Genomic DNA, 14,760 nt, shown 5'->3' on the forward strand with positions numbered 1-14,760 from the left:
CTCTTCCTCTGGGAACAGGCTCGTCATCATGTAAATAAAGGCTCCTCTGAGGTCGCTATGCTGGGACCCTTCTGCCTCCTTTATCATCACTGTGTTGTGGAGCCCAGCGAGCCGCAGCAGGAGCGCGGGCCTCTTATATACTCAGTGTGGTGGGGACCCCGGGGAGCCGCAGCAGGAGCGCGGGGCCGCCCGAAAGGGCTACGGGAGAGCAGAACAGCCCCGCTGCCCTCTCTGGGAAGGTTGCAGCTTGCTAAACCAAACCAAGCAATGGAACAACCTTCTAATGCCTATAAAGGGTGTTCCTCTCAAATGAGGCATTTCATAATTTTTCTAGATGGAAATAATGATCTTGGGAAAGTATTGTCCCAAGTACAAGAGATGTAACCTTTTGTTTTCCTTGATCCTCTATTGCTATGTCAATCTTTCCCTTTATGTGGAGAAAGATGGTCCGCAGTCATTTGAGATGAGCATTTTGGGGTCTCCAGAAGGTCTTTAAAGGGAACTCAGAGAATTAAACAACTGAGGGGCAAAATTCATGCCTATTTAACATTTTAACTGGTGGGGCATGTATAATACCAATCTACTACAGCAAAGGTGAATTTATATGATTCAGTGGAACAGAGAAAGAGATGAAAGAAATTCTGCCATAAAGACTGCAGAGTTACGAAAGGGGAAAGAAACTCAAGAAATGCAACAATGCAGCATGCAGAACATACAGCAGCAATACAAAAACTGCCCCTCTTTGACCTTGCAATTTGAATCTGGCCATCCTAGTGTGTATGGAATTTGAAAATATTAAGCACTAGAAAAATGTAAAATATTCATAGAATCATGTATGCTGCCTAGAGAAACTGTTGTGAAGGTTTTCTCATTACTGATACTTGGAGAGGTTAGTGATAGAAATGACTGTGGGATGAGTAATAAGTAAAAATATCCACTCAGACTGATTCAAACCAATATGAATTATGCCTGAGTCAATAATGAGTGTGGGATAGACATACTGGACTTGATTTTCCTCTGGCTTACAACATTGAAAATTAAAATTAATTCAAGAGTCTACATCCAACTATTAAATGTGGGAACACCTACTTACAGTTTGTAAGATCCATACTGAGGGAGAAGCTCTGTTTTGTAACTGAGTTCAAAAAATTGGATTGAAACCCCAACATTTGTCTCAAGCCATTAATTTCTGTGCTCTGTCACAATCCTTTAAATTTATATTCACAAGTTGTTGAGATCAAAAGCACTCAAAATAGGGACTTTTCTTGCTTAAAGTCTGCTAAGAGTACCCAACAAATCTGCACCAGAAGGTACAAATGTGGATCATGCATGTTATAGTGGGAATGAATCCAAGGTCTAGAGGAAGACAGCTGAATGAGCATGAGTGGTCGATAAGTATATCACCTGGTTCAGTGCTTCTTGAATGAAACATATATAAGACTTTGGTTTCTTATCATCTTTTGGACCTATCATCCTTTTGTTTATTTTTGCTTTTGTTATTTCGCTGCAAATAAAGAGATCTTTGTTTCCCTGTAATCTCTGACACTGCATGGTACTGTGATGGAAAGGATCATAAAGGGATAAGCTAAATGGCACATTACCAGCCACTGCTGGCACAGGCTAAAAAGAAGATTGAAACTTTTTTTTGCTTGTATTAAAAAAAAAAATCCTCAAAAACTTACATTATGGCTTTTAAAGACATTTTTACAGGTTTTTTGTTGTTCTTTTTTTTTAAATTTTCCTCATTTATTTGAATATATGCTGTTTATTACAGAAAAACAATTCCTTTTCATGTACCTTTATTTTTCCCCCTGTATATTGTGTCCTTAAGTTTTGTAAAATAATTACAAAATTTAAAGTGCATGGATTGTCTGGGTTTTTAAGTTGAAAAACAATTAAACCTTGATGTGTTTTTTGATGAATTCCCATGAAAAGGTTGCTTACCACCCAAACCCCTCTCTTCGTTGTTATAAAATTTTAAACAAATATTTTCCTGTCCATTCTAGTGATCAGCCTCAGAGAGAAATTCAGCAACAGTCTCAAATTCTGTTCAGGAAAACAAAGGGACAAGAAGGGCTAAAGGATGATGTGCTATGCCTGGGTCACCATTCTATTCCTTCCTAAGCATCACTCTTCCTGTGTGACCTTGGACCTTATCTCACTTCTTGTTACTCTGTAAAATAGAGGTAGAAATACTTGAAATTTCACAGAGGTATTGTGAGAGAGATAAACATCAAAGTCTGGGAGGTGCTCAAACACTACAGAGATAGAGACAAGATAAGTACTGTACATAGAAAAAACTCCATTATATGACTGAAAACACCAAACAACAGGGCTTTAATCTTTAGATTTACAGTTTAAATGAAGCCTTGTCCCATCCCATTGTGTAGTTTTCATGAATGTTTTTTTCAATAGCCCTGTTGCAGTGGCCATCTGGAATCATTTGGTTGTACAGTACTTCTCCAGGTACTAATTAGTTTCCTAAATTCTCAGAACAAGGGCCCAAGCCTTACCAAAATCTGATCAACACAAGACCTGAAGGGTCAGGTCAACTTAGATGATGCCAAGCTCAGCCAGGAGGTGATTTGATATCAAATTGCCATGGCTTAAGGAGTTACTGGGCATTCACTAGGCTCTGGGACTTCTGTTCATATATGCACTTTACTAATGGAAAATGCACTTTACTAATACTGGTGCAAAACCTACCTTAGCTGACTTTCAGTGCAGGCTGAGGGCATGCATCCATTGATGAATCTTAAGCATTTCATATGGAAAGATCCCAATAATTTAACAGGTATAATTTTGTGTGTACAAAAGTTTTTTAATTCCACCCCAACACAGCTGCTAAGCAAGAGTTAGTCAGCATTTCTCACTGTTTTCCTGCTGCTGGAAAATAGGTTCGTATGTTCATGCTCCTCTTCTCTGACTCACTCTCATCTCCAGAAGCTCAGAATGATAGGGAATGATCAGGCTTTTTAGGCCATTAGGTCACTGGTCCCTCATGTTAAGCTGGGATCATGTTGAACTGGGACCAAGCTTCTAGATTCCTCAAAGCCTTTTTGTCGGTTCCAGGATCTCTGTCTCAGTGAACATCCTCTCAGCTGTGAAGACTATGGTGTCATATGAAAGTAGAAAGAAGGGACAGTAGAAGGTGAATGTTTGCTGCAGTAGTATTCTTTGCTTCAGACACAGCCCTGTTTAATGAGGAATTCAGAGGGGTTTCATGGCAATAAAGCCCAGTAATAAGTTAGCATACAGACAGTGAAATGCATCTATGGTATAATAAAATAGCCAATGTAAATAATCATTCTTTGAACTAAACCAGCTGATCACAGTTGAATTCTCATGAACTGAAAAAGGAAAATAAAAACAAAGCAGTGTGACTTTAAAATTACAAAGACATCCACACATTGCTGTTCCGATGAAACATTTTAGAACAAATCTGATTGGAGGCTGGTCAGTTTGTGCCTGATGCCTAATCGAGAGCTTATATTTACCACAGTCCCTAGGGCACTGCTTTATCTTCAAAGCTTGAGCCAAGAAAATTCGCTTGTTCAAGTTGTCTGCAGGCTGTTTTTCTTTCTTTCTCTCTTTCGTTTTTTTTCTTTTCCCTCCCGTCTCTCTCCCTCTCCAGATCTCCATCCTGGCTCAGTTAACAAACCTACTAATCCCTAGTCAAGTGCATACATGCGAAACTCTGATGAAAGAAAGCAAATGTGGAAGAAAAGAAACAACTGTACAGATCAACACCAGTGCTACTATTTTCCTTCTGGTTTTATCTCTGTATTCAGCAAAATTTTATGCATGCATATATTTTCCAACAATGTGGTAAGATGTAGCTTTGATACATCAACTTCACTGAAAACTTGGGCCAATACCTATCTCATATCAGTGGCCCTTACTTTGTTCAAGAGATGGCATCCAATTATAGGGCTGTTTCAGGAGCAAATTTTCAAGATTCCAGTGGTGTGCTATTAATATAAATTCTGTTATGGGTCAGTAGGTTTTGGGCACTTAATTCCCATTTGTGTTTTTGAAAGATTTTTTTAACTGACTATCAGTCTTTCACTAATGTATTAGGGAAGGAAACAGAAACCAGAAATATTGTTTTAAAAATTACCTCTGAAACTATGGCTAGAAATTAACCAATTAAATATGTAAGATCTATGGTTAGACACCTACAGACTCACTCAATTGAGTAAGCAACAAATAGGGTCGATTGAATCTATACAACGGTAGTACTCACACCAACATGTGAGACTGAAGATACCCATCAGTATATCCTATTACTTGAATGTGCTAGTGTTTTGAAAATTTTACTCCCTGTATGTTTATGGCTGTTTATCCCTTCCCTTCCTCCCACCCACCCATAAATTATTTAATTCTTATGGAATGTGACTTAGCATGGAATACTGAACCTCTTCATTTCAGGGCATGCACAGTGTTTACCTGTAGCTCGTGTGCTACTGTATCTTAATAGGATCTTGAAGGAGGGTTCAAGGTTATTTAGTTTCCATGTTTAATTCATTCTTGAAGAGCTTTAAATAGAGACTGACAGCATGCTAATATTTGATAATCATTACCATCAGCCTAGGGGAGAATCAATGATCACCTAATACTTCTGTTGGTTTTAGAAATGGATCCCGTGACTGAAAAGTCAAAGTCATTAATCAGCCCCTAGAATGATCCACATAAGACAAACTACATTCTCTCAACACATAAAGCATGTTGTCTCCTGCTCATGCATGTTATCTTTCAATTTACATTTTATGCAGATTTGCCTAGCTCTATGATCTCCAATCAATTTTCTGGCTTACAAAGATGTTTTAAACTCTTCCAACCCCTTTTTATTTTCATCTGCAGTAGAAAATGCTGCTAGCTGAAGCTGCAGCTAGGATGTTCTGAGCAGGGGGGAAATCCCTGTCTATGTGACACAAAGAACATCCATTTGCTAGGAGAAATCCTGTTCAGGAGTGGCTTTTAATGAGAACCACCTTACTAGCACTACTGTTTATATAATTTTATATTGTTCAAATTACTTTTCGTACTGTTTACATTAATTAAGAGTATATGTAAACAACAAATAATGGAACTATTATTTGTTCTATTATACTATCAGTCTCAGTTGTGCCTACAATTTTTTCATACTTGAACTGCATAATTTTAGACCCAAATCCCAGATTCTGTCCTAAAGTGCTAGTAACTGAATACAGCTCTGGATATCCAGACAGTTCAACAAAGTACAGAGGAATATATTTCAAAACATACCTGTGGTGGACAGCATTATTCGTACCATTGAACAAAGAGACACAAGCTATCATAAATCGATATTTTTGCACATTTCTATTAATCTGGGGTCTGGAATTATGCCATCTTCTTATATCTGATCAATTATTTTCTCAGAGCTATTTCCTTTTTATCACTTCAGCCAGCAGTCTGCATTTCTGGTACTTAAGGTCTTGAGATTACTCTCAAGTGACAAATGATGATGTATGTACACACAGTTTAGTACTTTTCCCTCACTAACTCACTGGGAAATGCTACAGCCCTCAGAAATCAGACTCTTTGGGTTTTTTGTTTTGGTATTAGAGAAGAGAGGCATCCTGCTTTAATATGAGACTTTAACATTTGGTTTTCTGACTTCACAAGCCCACAGAGAAGACAAGTCTCTTGGCATGTGCCTTGTTCTTTAATCACAAGAATATCCTTAATTAGAGGCAAATTATGACACAGAGTCGAACCATCACTTGTGGAATAAAGTAGTCCTCAGTGAGAGTGACAGTGGCAAAATTTGGTCCTTGATAAATGAAAAACAGTGCTGAGTACCTCCCCAGGAATTTCATGAGAATGCACAGTAACTCCCTTGTCTAAAAGTCTGAAGCTTTCCTGCCTTTCCTTATGAATGCAAAAGATTTCTAAATATGTTCTATTATTTCATAAAATAAATAGCAAATTATTAATTTTCTTTTTATTCTCATTTGAATCAAAAAAAGTATTCACATTTCTGTTATTAATCGGTTGAGATTTGCAAAACTGCAGAATTACTGAAGGAGTGGAATTGAAAATCTTACCTTTCATTCATGAACTCACATGACACTCATCAATACTGCAGTTCTTCCAAGAGTTCCTTTTCTTATCTATAGGTTTGAATTGTGTTGCCTTCTGTGTTATACCACCACCTTTTTCTAAAAACGATGACTGCTGTTCACTTCTCAGCTTTAGTGGATTTTGTGTTTATTTGTTCCCCAATACCCTTTTGCCACATTTCTTTTTACCATTGGAACAAACTTGTAGCAATAGGTCTGATTCTTTTGTCAGTATACTGGGTTTACTAGATCACTGTGCATCTCAAATATTGCTAAGAGGTTATATAATTTCTACAAGGTGCAGTGGAATGTCACTTGTTTTCTGTGGTTTTAATCACAGCATACTGGTTCAGAGTGAAAACAGAGTAAATATTTTAAAGAAAAGTAAATACGCCCATTTATCATTGATAAAACTCAAAATTCAACATGCTTCAACTTTCTCAGATCTATGGTTAATGTTATGCATCACTTCTGCTGAAGCACTCACTGCAGATAGCTCAGAAGCTCATAACTCTCCAGCTGCAAGCTGAAAACTTATCCAGTGTATGGATTGTATGTCACCAGTGAGCCTTCTGGTCACTTGTAAAAGATGGTGCTCTAACCTTAATAATTGCATAAGCTCTGCATGGGTCTTCTGACTATGAGGTATTTTCTTACAAGCAGTAGAAGTTCTCAAGACCACACGAAAAAGTAGATCAGAGTAGATACTGCAGCGATCCTTCATGCATTGGGAAGAAATGCTTCCTCTGGAGTGGAAAGAAGGCATAAGGGGCCAAAATTGTAATAAAGACATGAAGTTATAACAGGAATAAATTTAGCTCCATGAGTTTAGATGAGCAGCCTGGACAAAATGGTACGTGACAGCTCTTCAGAGACAGGTTTTCCTCTGAGTCTGTACTGCCACTTTAGCACTACATGTTTTTCTTAGCCCTAATCATATGCAGTGCAAGAAAGAAAAGAAACTCAGCTGCTTCTAAGTGCTGAAAAAGACACTAGCTTTAGAGTTCCAGATGAATGGGTAAATGGGTAGATGGACAGAGAGTAGAACCCCACCAAATAAATTCCTCACAATATGAGTTTGCCAATTTTCTGGTTATTTTTCTCAATGGGTTAAAGAGAAGCACATGGTTGTAATACCTGGAAAAAGTCAGGCTCCACATCATGGTGTTCTGACTTTGACCAGATCTCTTATACAGGACATCTGAGTTTCTCCATCTTATGAAAAAGAAAGAGAGTAAAGAAATGTTTCTTCCTTTTCCATTCTGTCAAGACTCCAAAATAAAGTGAATGACAGATCTTCTTAGTTAACCAGTATATTGTGCTATTATCATTCTAAAAATATTTTATGGAGGGTTAGGGAAATCATGTAGGATGAGGAAAATAAAAACTATTTTCAAATATAGAAAGATTGTTCTTTAAATCAATTATCATTGAATGAACTAATTCATTTATTAGAATTCTGGATTGACACTAAAATAAAATTTTAAAATCTTCTAAAATTGTATTTCAAAAAAGTCTGTAATCACTCAGCCAACAGCAGAACCACAGTCATTACACTTAAGAACTTTATTGTAGTAATGACTATGTCATCAGAGGTTTCCCTTGTGCAAGCAACATTCCACAAGCACTTTTACAAGGCATTTCAATTTTAAGCAGCAAAAGTTCTACCTTTGGATATTCTTTCAATGATCAAAAGCCACTAGCATGGTAAAATTATTCAGAATTTTCTAATGTGCCTTCTGGGTTTTCGTCTGCAAGTGTTTGCATGTGCAGTACACTGTAGAAGTTTAGATATTTATCCTCTAAATATTGGAAACCGGTGCAAATAAAGGGGTAGAGAAACAACTACTTTGATTTACCCTTGCAATATATTTTTAGTCACAAAAATATTGCTATATTTTTAATATATGCAAATTCCATGAACACGGAGCACATGCCTGAATCCTTTGAAAAATTCCTTAATCTGCTAGACAACCTTGGTTACATATTTGGACAAAGCAGCAAAATTACTGGATGAAGAGAAAGTGGCATATGTAATGTATTTGAATTTCAGAGAAATATTTGATACAGTGTCTGACAAAACCTTACTTGAAAACTTAATTGAAGTTGTCTTGGAGAAGAATAGTGTTGTGTGGATTGAAAACAAACATTAATGGATAAATAGGTAAACAATACTGCAATGAAAGGGTAATGACAAACCATGTAATGATTGAGGAGAGGTGCCTACCAGGGCACCAGAGGGACACAGTCTTTGGTCCACCATAATATCTTTATTACCAAACTCAAGTACAGAGTAAGCAACATACTGACAAAGTTAGTGGATGATGCTAAATGTGCAGGAGATGTAAAGGAGATGAATCAAGACTTAGATGATTTAATTATAACAGCATGAATAAAGAGTAGTTAAAAGAAATTTCCAGTCATTTCAATGTACAGCACAACAGATGGATACAAGAAATACAGCAGAGAAATAATCTGAGGGATATAAAGTCTTCTGAGGAATGATCCAGAAGTAAGATCTAGAAGTAGTGGTTGAAAATTAAAAATTAATATGAGCTCTACATATAACATAGAAGCAAACAAGGACCATGTCAAGTGTGGACCAAAGGCACAGAAAAATAATTTCATAGACTATCGTATAATGATGTTTTAGTCTTTTCTTACATAACTGTGGCCTTCCACACTGAGGGAATTACTGGTTTTGGTCCCGGAAAATTGATAAGAAAGCGTATCACCTGGAGTAACAAATAAATAAATGATCAGAAGAGAGCTACATAGGAAAATAATGGGAAAAGCTAAAGCATGCTTGATATTTAAGAATATGCATATGGAAACCACAATCCTTCACAGAGTTGATAGCTGAAAACAAAATACTTTATTAAGAGGAAAATAAAACTGAAACCAGCAGTTTAAGACTGAAAGAAGGATGCAAGCTGAAGAAAGGACAATATTCTTTATTTACATTAAGTATGACTTGCAAAATGGTTGTCATAGAGGAATGATGGAGCAAACATGCACGGGTGGTTTTGACACTAAAAGTCTCCTTTGAGGTGCCACGTCCCCACACCTGATGCATCTGGCCTAAATGACCAGTAGGGTTGAAACCTCCACGTATGGTAACCTAAATTGATTTAGAACATATGCATGCAGGGGACCTGTCTTCTCTAAGGATTTGCTCAGTCATAGAAAAACTGGGATGGAAAAAACCAGAAAGGAAGGTCAGTAGCATCTAGAAATTGGCTATCCTATAGGGAGATCATGAAGCTCAAATGCGCTGAGTTGGGTTTGGAAATACAATTTATGTCTCCCTGTGCCAGCTTTGATGAATTTGGTGCAACATTACATTGCAAAGGGTGTCTGGGAAATTCTCTGACTATCATGTGAGGTGTCAACATGTATGTAGAGGTGTTATGTAAAGTCTAGTACAACTATGGTAATCAGACGTATCAAGTGACAAGCTGCTCACAAAGTCTTGGAACCCGGGAGCTTTGTGCATGGGGATGCACCTGGATTAAGAAGCAGACAGTCTCTGCACAAGGTCAGAGGAGACAGGAATTGGGGTCCTCAAGCAGGTGCTGCCCCAACCTACCAGCTGGTCGGGGACCATGGGCCAGGGCTTCATGCAGAATCAGCTGTGGTGCATTGCCCAAGGCAATGAGCTGTGGGCAGTTCAACCAAACTGGTGTGGCAAGTGTTTTGAGAGGCATGGTGCACCAGAAAGCCAAAATGACTCTTCACATGTAGGAGAAGTTGGGAAACATAAAAAGCAAAGGTAAGATGCAGTGCCATTTTTCTGACAGCAGCTTTTCTGGGGAGGGAATTGTACATTTCTTTCCATGTTACAGTAGAAAGGGTCACGTGTCTGTGCCTACTAGCAGTGGGCACTCCTGCTGCATCTCTGGGACGTTGAAGCCAAAAGGAGATTGGTGTTATGATAAGTTTCAGCAAAAGTGATGGCAACAACAATTTCTTTAGTCTGAGAAAAATGTTCAGTTTTGTAAAGTCACCATATGGCATTAGCCTTGTTAGTACAACTTGGTAGAGGTCACCTTAGAGACAGAATGGCATTTCTTTTCTGCCTCTGCCTGGAATCTCTTTTGAAGTCATTTTTTTTTTTCCTTTTTCTGATGCGTAGGGGTTCCAGACCACAGCATATGAACATATTTTGTACCATCCCAGAAGTATAAGTGTCTACCAGAAAATCAACATTAAAAACGTCCAGAAATTGTGCAAGTACTTCATGAGCAACACATGATTTTTGTACAGTTCTTCTTTCCTCCCCAAGGGTCCTAGAGCATTTTATTCCCTCATCTGACACTGAAATGCAGCCACCTCTGGGGTGGAAGCCAGCAGCCATTCAGCATCAGGGACAGTGCCATATTTAAGCAAGATAAATGCACAGAAGAAAGACCATCTGTTAGCATGCCAGTCAATTTGTAGATACAAGTAGATCCATAGCAAGTTGTGACAAATCCATGTGCCAGAGCCCCCTCCAATATTTCTAGCAGAGTACAGACAAGCATAAGGAAGTCATTTGTGCACACCCTAATGGTGCTGTCAGCCTGCCTGGGTGGACTCTGCTCTCTGTGATATCACAGTTCACCTCTGGGACAGGGGACAGAGCAGAGTTGATGTTATCAGTCAATTGCTCCCCTATATGGGGGCATGAAGGTAGGCATGACAACTTTTTTGCTCAGCTCTAGTCAGTGGCTTTTGCCAAAGTCTTGAGCCAAAGCTCCTCCGGACGAGTGCCCAGAAACATTTGGCTCTAAAACCAAGCTGAGGGATCTCTAAGAGCCAAGTTGTAGAAGCCTCATGGAGTCTCTGTGGCCAAAACCATGGAAAAGGAAATTAGCTTTGAATAGAGCCCTTATAGATCAAACACCCAGAGTAGACTAAACATCTTTGACAATGAGTCTAATATTTCATGGCAAGGCAATTTTGCTCAGTAATTTGTTCAGATCTAAATGCTTTTAGTTCTCTAAGTTCATTTCTCACTAAATTATTTTCTCAGGACAGTTTGTTTGAACATAATAAGGAATCCAAGCCTCAGCTATAGCAGGAACTTTGCAATTCAAGTGCATGTGTTATAATACCTTATTTTCCATCATGGGGATTTAATCAAATTCACTGAAATTATGGCCTATAACAGAGATTTTTCAATAACGTATGTTAAAAGTGTTATTATGTAATGACTTAGAAGTAGGGAGTGAAAAGATGATAGTGTGTTTCAGCATACAATATGCTATGAAGGATTAGCTAAACTATTGGGAGCCCACACAGGTCTCCACTACCCTCAGCACTTGTGAGTCATTGTGGTCTTGTTTGTTTCTCTGATAAATTCAGTAAACTGGGGTGTAGTATATCACGCAGCAGTGCCATATATCATTCCATTCTCTAATAAGAACATAAAACAACCATTGATTGCAAACAGGCTCTTTTAAAGATTCACTACACTGTTTGGCATTTTCAAATGTTTTTATGTTGGCAAGCTATTATAATAACTCATATGGGATCAAAATGCATATAACTTATTCCAAAGTATTCCACATGCTAATTAAGTAAACAGAAATGCACTTGTCTCTACCTCCCCCATCAAAAGCAAGCATGCTTATTCTCCAGAACATTATTTCACTTCAACTTCTCCTCTTTATGTATCATTCCAAACCTTCTTTCCCCACCTCCAGCATTCATATTCCTGTTCACTGAGTCTCTTGTTACTGTCTCTGTCTTTTCATATATCTAAAATATTAAAGTAAAGCAAGGCAATGAGTCACTTTTTATCTCTCCAAGGAGGAGAGAGGAAGATGACACATTGTGCACTGATCTTACTAAGAAAAATACAGTAAATGTGGAGATTTTTTTGTTTTGTTTTTATTTAATCTTTATCAAAACCGCATTGCACGAGCCAACTTCATTTCTGAAAAAAACAAACAAGAGAGAGCAAAGCAGAGACAGGTGGAAAAAGCACTAAGAATTATACCAATTAGGACATTTTTTTCAGTTCAGTTCGAGGTGCTGGTACTTGACTGCAGCTTGAAAATAGTCATATAAAAAAAAATTTGATATGTATTAATTTCAAGCAAAATAAACTTCTCCTCAATGTCCATATGTGTAAGTTCCATCAGTATTACTCATCCGCATAAACCAAGTGAAGAATAGACTTCTTAGAGTCAATTGTATTTTCACACTTGAAGCCAGAACTACAGTCTTCCATTATTATGTTTATGGCTTACGTCTTTTTTTAGAGAGCAGGCACCACTAAGACCTTCACACAGCATGGGTGGGGTGATCCCTGAGCTGATATTCTGCAATCCACATTCTGCAGAAGGCAGAGGGGGAATGTCTGTCCCTCTGAGTCTCCCTCCCTGAAGAGCTGGGGGGTCTTTTCAAAAGGCTCTCACTCTGAACCGGTTACTTGTTTAAGCACTGGTAGGGCTTCGGATCTCCAATGTATCCAAGAAGGAAACTGCAGTGAGATGGGAGGACAAGGAGTGGAGTCTGGCACAAATGAAGTACTGGGGCTGGGACCAGGAAATTGCTCCCACTAAGGAGTTTTCAAAGGAGTTCACCTGGGTGAAAATGGTCTTTGAGGTACAAATGGTTCACACCCCAACTTGTGGCTATAATCAGTTGTGCCAGAGGAACAGCCAAAACCAGCTGCTCCGTGATGTCTCATTAGATCTGCCATTTTACACACAGCAGCCAAAGACAAAACAGGCAGTTGCTTGGCAGAAGCCTGAGGCTGCTTGGCACCACAGCACAAGCATGCTCTTAGCTCCGGCTGTGGCCAACCCCAGGCACAGAGAGAAGGAGAAAGAGAGGAGGAGGAGGAGGAGGCGGCGCCAACAGGCAATGCCAAGCTTCATTATTGCAACAAGATTTACAGGTTGTGGGTTAGCTTTCTAAGCAGGTAACAATGCCTGAAATGATAGAGACGGACACACAGCATATCTGAATCTCTCAGGAATGCTGCGACGTCTGGAGAGCCACAAGCAAAAGGAATTGTGTCATATCCGTGCTACTCTCAAGTCTGGCAGTGGGCTCCCATCCCTGGGTGTTTCTGTGAAAACAGAGGCCTAGCAAGCCAGCCTTTCAGTGCTTCACAGCACAGAGAAGGATTTTGAGTGGTTTAATTGAAAGATTAGCGACAATCACCCCAAGCTCCAGTTCAGATTCACACACCCACCATGACTGAGTTCCACAGTAGCTATATATTTCCATTTACTGTTACTCTATCAAAATGCATTTATGCAAAATAACCATTGTAAAGGAAGCAGGCAGTCTAAGAGGGAGGCCTTATTGTATGGGTAGTCTTTCTCTTGCAGTGTATGTTTCAAATGTGAATTTGAAATGGATCTTCCACTTTGAGATGAAGGTTCCAACTTGATGATACACCCTAACTTTAGTAACTATGTCGAAGAAGACAATTCTAATCCCTTCAAAATAATATCTCAGAACTCTCACTTCAGATCCCTGTGGTCCCTCACAGTGAAGTCACAAAAATGCAGATCCTGCTAAAAGAATTAATATATTTCATTTAATAAAGTGAAGTTTGTGGGTTTTTTATACTATACTGCCTTGGCATCTTACCTGCTTTTTCAATACAGCTGGTAACGGTCCTAAGATCACTCGCAACTTCTGGACATTCTGGACAGTATCCACCTGCACTAGAATGTAGAGTAAAAATGCTTGTAATTGGAAGCCTCAAATTTATCTTCCCCTGAGACTTTTGCTTGGTTATTGGGCTCCATTGTGGCCCATCTCTGACATGCAAGAGCGGACTGCTCTGTGTAGTAGAGCTGTTGGAATCAGGATGGTGACGCTGCATGCCAGACAATTCCATCAGGAGCAGTATGCCTTGTTCAATCCCTTTACCTACACAGGGAACACTTAAATTCTCAAATCTACCCGTTGCTTGCCCAGTCAGTTCACTTTTTCCAGTGAAGATTTTATAAGGGTGATATAAATTTAACTGCATGCTCAGCCATTCCCAGTCACCCTTGGACACAAGAGATTTTGGATCACCACTGCCATCTAAGCCTCCCCTTTAGGGCAACAAGCTGAAGCATTTCCGCAGGCCCCAGGAGTAGTCCTATGACCAAACTGAGCTGAGCAGACCCTGCAAGTAAACGTTTAACTCTCATCTGTGCTTTAGGAAAAAATCTCTTGGAAAATCTGCCCTACAGCTGCTTGGGACAAACTGCAGAATGCCCACATCGTACCTCTGAGAAGAAAATACAGACCTCTGAGCACTTTGCCAAATAAGTGGTGGCTGTGCTTGTGGAGGACATGTTTATACAAGAAATTATGAAAAGTGCACAATAATGTCTAAAAGAAATAAGCCCTCAAGGGTGCAGCTCTTCTTAGAGGAGAAAAGCTAAAAAAGAATTGTAGTTTGCAGTGTGTATCCTTAGTTTTATGCTGTACCTTTGAATGTGTTGAGGTTTTGGAGGTTCCTTATTCTTACAGGAAAATATATTCAAAACTTAGTCCTCGTAAGGTATTTATTTTTTTTTCTGGTGCTGGGCAGAAAAAAACCCAACAAAGTAAAAGAAATGCATTCATCTCTAAACCATAATCCTTGCAGTGAAGGCAAATTGGGCACTCTCCAAACAATGCCAAGTATGAGGAAGCAAAGATGGCTCGCCCCCCTCCCCCCCCCCATGTTTTA

The sequence above is a fragment of the Corvus brachyrhynchos genome, unplaced genomic scaffold (assembly GCF_000691975.1).
Source record: "Corvus brachyrhynchos isolate BGI_N302 unplaced genomic scaffold, ASM69197v1 scaffold1, whole genome shotgun sequence".
Classification (NCBI taxonomy): domain Eukaryota; kingdom Metazoa; phylum Chordata; class Aves; order Passeriformes; family Corvidae; genus Corvus; species Corvus brachyrhynchos.